The sequence below is a fragment of the Brienomyrus brachyistius genome, chromosome 9 (genome assembly GCF_023856365.1).
Source record: "Brienomyrus brachyistius isolate T26 chromosome 9, BBRACH_0.4, whole genome shotgun sequence".
NCBI classification, from domain to species: domain Eukaryota; kingdom Metazoa; phylum Chordata; class Actinopteri; order Osteoglossiformes; family Mormyridae; genus Brienomyrus; species Brienomyrus brachyistius.
The window spans coordinates 9,740,161-9,746,141 of record NC_064541.1 but is presented as its reverse complement, the minus strand read 5'-3'; positions in this window follow the sequence as shown (position 1 = coordinate 9,746,141).

Here is a 5,981-nt window from a genome sequence, read left to right as displayed (position 1 = left end):
GTTAAATTCCGGATGTCTAGCAATGCAAACATGACGAGCTTCCTCACCCTCTCGGTAGGCCTGAATGGGTTAAATGATATTTATCATTTAGGCATACGTGTATGTGACCGCCCAGACGTTTATGCGATGTTAGCCGCTCCTGCACAGAGCCGACGGACCACCAGGCCTCGTAAATCCTCGGCAGGAGCTTTCAAGGCTACCCGTTTAGCTTTTCTTTTCGTAACAGTCAGCTGTGATATCAGGCCATAAGCAGGCCTTCAGGAGAAGGGAGTCAAAGATGGGGTCACGGGGAGACCGTTAAAGATGCGCTTTAACAGAGGATGCAAGAGCAACGCGGGCATGAGAATTGCAAGGTACAGGGCTGGGGAGGAGGGGAGTTGCTAGATATTCTGTGTTCCCTGACAGTAAAATGTCACCATGGGCCCCCTTCGCTAGTCACTTTCAAACTGAAGAAATACAGGATCTACATAAATAGAATTTGCGGGGGTGTCCCCCTCAACAGATTTTCCTGAGCTGGGCCCCCTGTGTCTGTCAGGGTATCCATGCCCCCTGACACCCCTGATCATACACTATACATGTCCATGGAACCTGCATAACACACGGAGAACATGCAAGTTCAAACCCCCAACCCCGGGGTTGTCTGAAGCAGGGGTGGCCACCCACTGGGACCCCAACAGTTAATGTCAGGTATGTACTTTAAGGCCACTAAGGCCCCCCTAAAGACAGCGAACAACAAGAGGGTTATGGAAGCTGGGGGGGCATCTTCTGCTACTGGAGGGAGGTACTGTGGCAGCTCACCCCTCCCCCTCAGCATTGCCCATGTTTAAGTTTCCCCCCGGGGGCAGCTAATGGAGACACATCGACCATTGCATGTGCTCTCACTATGGAATTTTGTTCATTGCCGTCCTCAGGAAAATCACCAACGTCCCTTATTATATTTTGGGGAAAACTTTACAACAAGCCCTGGCTAATGTCGGGCAACGGGGAGGTTGTTGTCTTTTACCTTTTACAAGGGGGGTGGGGGGGTGTGTGCTTTGGGACAGCCATGTAGGAAAACGACATTGGTGCAGTCGCTGTGTCAGACAGGCAAACTCGGGAAGAATTCTGGAAACTAAACCTGACCTTTGTTCAAAGCACATGTCTAATCAGCTACCACTTTTCTTAATTAGAAAACCAGACAGATTTTAATACACCAGCGTTAATGAGAAACAGCTCACAGGTGCTAATTAAATAAAAAAAAGCAAAGATAATTATTAGTTCTGTGTTTTTCACACTCAGACCACTTTTGTTATTTGACTGAATGTGTACATGTTTGCAAACAACAGCCTTTCCTTCATGCTCAGACTCAGGAGGGAAAGGCAATGGAGGGGCTTTTCGTTTTCCATGACGCCTGTCCGCTGGGCTGGGATGTAGCTGGAGCCCCGACGAGACCCCAAGCCCTCCTCAGATCTGTGTCTCCCTTAATGCGCAGAGTGCTACAGCTGTGTGGTCGCCAGACTGTGAGGCGGAATTCATCCTTCCACTCAACACATATTCAGTAATCCCAGAACACACACAAAAAAATGCTAATTTGCTCATTTAAATACAATGTTTGTAGATCAAATCTGGCATATTCAATGACCATTTAAGATTTAAACTCCCAGTCGAGCAAATACGATCTGGCTGGTGAGTGCTTACTGCCCTCAACATGTTCTGCTATGAAGACATGATAAGGCTGACATGCTCAATATGGCGCGTAGAAATGAAATTGGTATATGTCCACCTGTTCATATTATGGGAAACAGAAGGGGTAGCAAGGATCTTCGAAGCTCCTGTTTGTCAGAGATGTCCCAGTGTTTGTTGTGGCCTTTTGTCAGGGAAGCTGTATGAATTGCCTGTAAAGTCTCACGCTGTCTTTGGGTGTGAGAGTGTGTGAAAGGTGGTAAGAGATACTCTGCCTCTCAACTGGGGAAATGCGACTGTTTATATGAACCTATCCGTATATGAATCTAAACATTCTCCCCCCAGTGTGTTCCTAGCAAATGTGTGTGTGTGTGTGTGTGTGTGTGTGTGTCCATCTTTTCCCCTTGATGGATTATCTTTCTCTTTTTCTGTTATGATTGAATGACATACATCCTGCCATTTCACGTTAGCTCTCGTGGCAGCCCATACCACAGACGTCTGTAACGCCAGCTCCCATCTTAAACACAGAGCATGTGTACAGATTTCTACGTTTTCAGTCATCAGTTTGCAAAGTAAAATCACTGGCCGGAACTTGACAAGGTCATCCTTAGGTGTTTTCTGTACAAGAAAACACACTGTCCGGACTTACAGTAAATACCTGGATCCTCGCTCTCTCAGTCCTAAAGGTTACCTAGTGTGAATTTACCCTTAGTTACCTCCTTGGCTCAGTTACTGTGCTTGACAATGTAATCTGTGATTACCTGCTTTATTGCCCTGACTATGAAAAGTGCCCCGTCTGCCCTACAGGCAAAAACAGTAAGGAATAATTTCCTTCTCTGCTTATATCTGGCAGTCTGTGTAGTCGGCTTGCTATGCCATCCTAATGATGCCACTTAATTACAGGCATCTATTTGAACACCCATAATGTCTGTCCAAGTAAGGACCCCCGGAGAAATCAAAAGGGTCAGGTGATGCTTAAAAGGAAGAGACACACTGGAATATATATTGTTTTGATTTTCCTTCTTCTCAAAATAAGTCACATTGCTTAACAGATTTTCCTAGAGCCTCGAAATATATAATTAGAACTCCAGAAGAGACTAATGGTACAAAGATGATGTGGTGGAAAGAGAATCACAAGATATTTTTACAAGATAAGCACATGTGAATGTGAGGAATAAAAAGAAGTGTCTGTTTTAGTCATAATGTGAATTTTTGTTGTATTTTTGAATTATGTACAATGTAGGTACAATGAATACTGCAGTTTAACTTTAATTGCTTATGCTTTGCATGACTTCCATTATTATATGTAATTGTTTTATGGATGTTATGGATGTGAATAAATATGTCATTATAAGGGGTTGGTGTTTTTAAAGAATGAAATGTCGATCAGGTCAGGGTGTGGGGAAGACTTTTTCTTTTACCATTATGTTCCTTAAATATTTTTTTTGTTTGCCTACCTCAGGGCTTTATATTCAAGTATGTTTTGTGAGTCTTTTTGTTAGTGATATAATAGAAATTATTTTATGATATTGAACTGGAAGTGCATTAATAATCCTACACTACCAATTATCTGGATGATAGCCGATACAACGAGAATAGGCTACTAAAATGGCCCCTTCTTAGTCTACCACTCGAAACTCAATTATAAAATCCCTCAGTATTTTGTCTGTCGCTTGCCACATTCACACCTCACCTTGCTGAACCTGAATCAGTTTGACAGATTAGCTTCCGACAGGTAAGTGGGGAATTGGGGATGGTACCCAGGTCCTACGATAATGCGTGCGGGTGAACAGAGCAAAGCCAACCACTGCCTTGTCCAGCTCATGCGGGCCTGAATGTCACTGTTGGAGAATTAATGGTGTACGTACGCGGGAGTCTTTGACTTGCCAAACTTCGTGGCGAGTTCTAAAGGACGACCTCAGCTGGCAGATGATGACCTATATGGTCAGAAATCCATTTGACCGCGATAATATTTCCCATCGGCCTCGACTTGGTGCGATTAGATTGTCGTATATTATCAGGAAACCCTGAGCAACTTCAAAAAGAACCGTCTGTGGAGGAAAATGTGACTTTTTTTCTTTGTTTCCTCTGGAATGTCACCCAGATGCAGGGCAGAAAAAAAAATTGAGCAGAACAGGTCAACCAGAGGCATGACATATATATACAAAACTCCCTGTCTCTTTGGGAGAGGAATCATTAGCTTTGGGGTCACGTATCGACGACACACGGCTCCTCCGATGTTTCAAACCACCAGCGAGTCGATCCAGTGTGCCGTGGCTGCTCTGCAGAGGGAAGATTTTATCGACGGACGGACACAAAATCCTTTATTTCTGCTCCCTCTAAAACTCCACTTTTTACATAGGTCAACAGATTGTTAATGGTGTGTCCAAGGATGATGCATCGATTGTCAGGTAAACGTCACAATGTTTGCTCTCACATTTTCCCACGTGTGTTAACTTTGATATCCACTCAGACTCCTGGTTGAGAGTCTCGAAACCCCGCAGAAAACAGGAGGCTGTTTGTGACCCTGTCAGGCCGTTCTTTTGTTACACCTTACCCTCCTTGACTTGACTGTTGCCGTGTGAGAAAATGATCATCTATCTCCCATAGCTTCTCTAAGTAAGCCCATATCTCCCGGCTTGTCAAACAGCATTTCTGAACTTCGGTCGGAAGCGTCTTTGTTAATGACCATGAGGCCGAAAGCAGAGAAACTTCTGGTTTAGAGCCATTCAGCTGAAGGGGATGCATCAGCTTCTAGCTAAGGGAACCGATTGCTAAGGGAACCGATTGCATTAGCTCTCAGTGACATCACTGTCTTACACTTAGCCAGTGAGCTGTGCTACACTAGGATTACCCTGCCAAATTAACATAGCCAAATGATTAATGACATCGAGTTCTGGAGTCTACAACCGGTTCTGGTTCCACAACTTTACCTTGAGTGTGACAATGTCTTAAAAGTACAGGCTCAGATTAACAATTGACATTTAACCACTTCAAAAACATATAAAATATATATATATATATTTTAATAATATGAAGTTATCATGGCGATCTGAGGCTTGCTTCTTCATCTGGGTGAAAAGTTGTGTTAAATGTTACGTTGCCATGTTGCATGGCTAAAAGAAACACCTAATCATTATCACAGAGGAAAAAAACATTGGTAAAAAATCTTCGGTTTTTATTGGAACAAAGGACAGCTTTGTATGCGTGACCTAAACATGCCAGACCTAATGATACCATCGTCTTGTCATGAGTGCTAGCCACATTAAAAGCCCACTTCTGTGGGCAGTGTGTGGTCGGCTATTGTAGGACTGGAAAGATTAAGGAAATAAATTAGCTTTCTTGACCTCGGACCAACCTCCCGCCCCCCCCCCCCCCCCCCACCACCACAACACCCACCACCCACTGCCTCCCCCCGTTATTCTTGCACTTCAAAGGTAGCCAGATAGGAAAACACTTCTGTTGTTATACAGAAGACTGGAAGCTATTTTGGTAAGCGGCAGTTGCAATCCAATGCCGTGGCTACATAGAAAGCCATTTATCGGCGCTACGTTTTGGTTGACGTTACTGAAAATTTAAACTTCTAAAGACTAGTGCTGCGTAGCATCTCGGGGCCACAACGTGGATACAAGCCGTTGGATTCCCGGTGCTTTCCGCGCGACTGGAATGTTGGTAGTGTCTGAAGCTACGCTAATTTACGCATTAACATGCAGTGACGATCTAGAGATGGCCGATCGGCTAAACAAAATAACCAATGATTTTTTTGAAGATGATGACAGAGAAGCGAGGGAGCTTGAGGGGGAACATCTCTTACTGATATATGGCTTGTATCACAGGACTCCATCCATAGGTCTCCTCATAATTTCGCTTCCCCGATTTGTCCAATTAACAGTTTCAGTTTAGCAATTCCATCTCAGAAATGAGCATGGCGGTGGAATACAATCACAGGTCTGGCCCAGACCCCCTTGACCGCGCCAGGTGGGAGTGCCACTGAGTTCTCCTTTTTACCCCCCCCCCCCAACCCTAACCCTAACCCTAACCCTAACCCCCCCAGAGATTTCACTCATCTGGATATATGCTTTTACATAATGCCTCAGCTCGGCACGTCTAAGTGCCGTCTATGAACGGACCACTATGGCCTCCTGTCCCACATGTGGACCCTGTCGAAATCGCGGCAACGGTCACATTCTTAGACGTTAGGGGCACAGATCTCACTACACATGGTATCTACCAAGCAGAAAAAAAGACAATGCAAACAAGACGACCTTGCATGGAATTTACAACTGAAAATGAAAATAATATTACAGTTTTAATATTGA